The following is a 276-nucleotide window of genomic DNA, read 5'->3' on the forward strand; positions in this document are numbered from 1 at the left end:
AAAAAATGCAGGTTTGCCCTGCTCCAAAAAACTGAACTCAATTCAGGTACCAGCATGGAAACAAACACTCACGCAGGAAAAATGTCACTGGTTTCAGGCCACAGATACACTCATCCCTGTGTTTAAACAGCTTCTAATTGTATTAATATGTTCCCCTTTGTTTTGCTGTTGCACAACCCGACTCAGGGAACAAACACTTCATTAACAGAGTGGACCGCATTTGGCAGTCAGTAATGAGGTGAGTGTTTGAAGAATAAGGCGATAATGACTCAAATG

Source organism: Notolabrus celidotus, chromosome 9 (genome assembly GCF_009762535.1).
Source record: "Notolabrus celidotus isolate fNotCel1 chromosome 9, fNotCel1.pri, whole genome shotgun sequence".
Taxonomy (NCBI): Eukaryota; Metazoa; Chordata; class Actinopteri; order Labriformes; family Labridae; genus Notolabrus; species Notolabrus celidotus.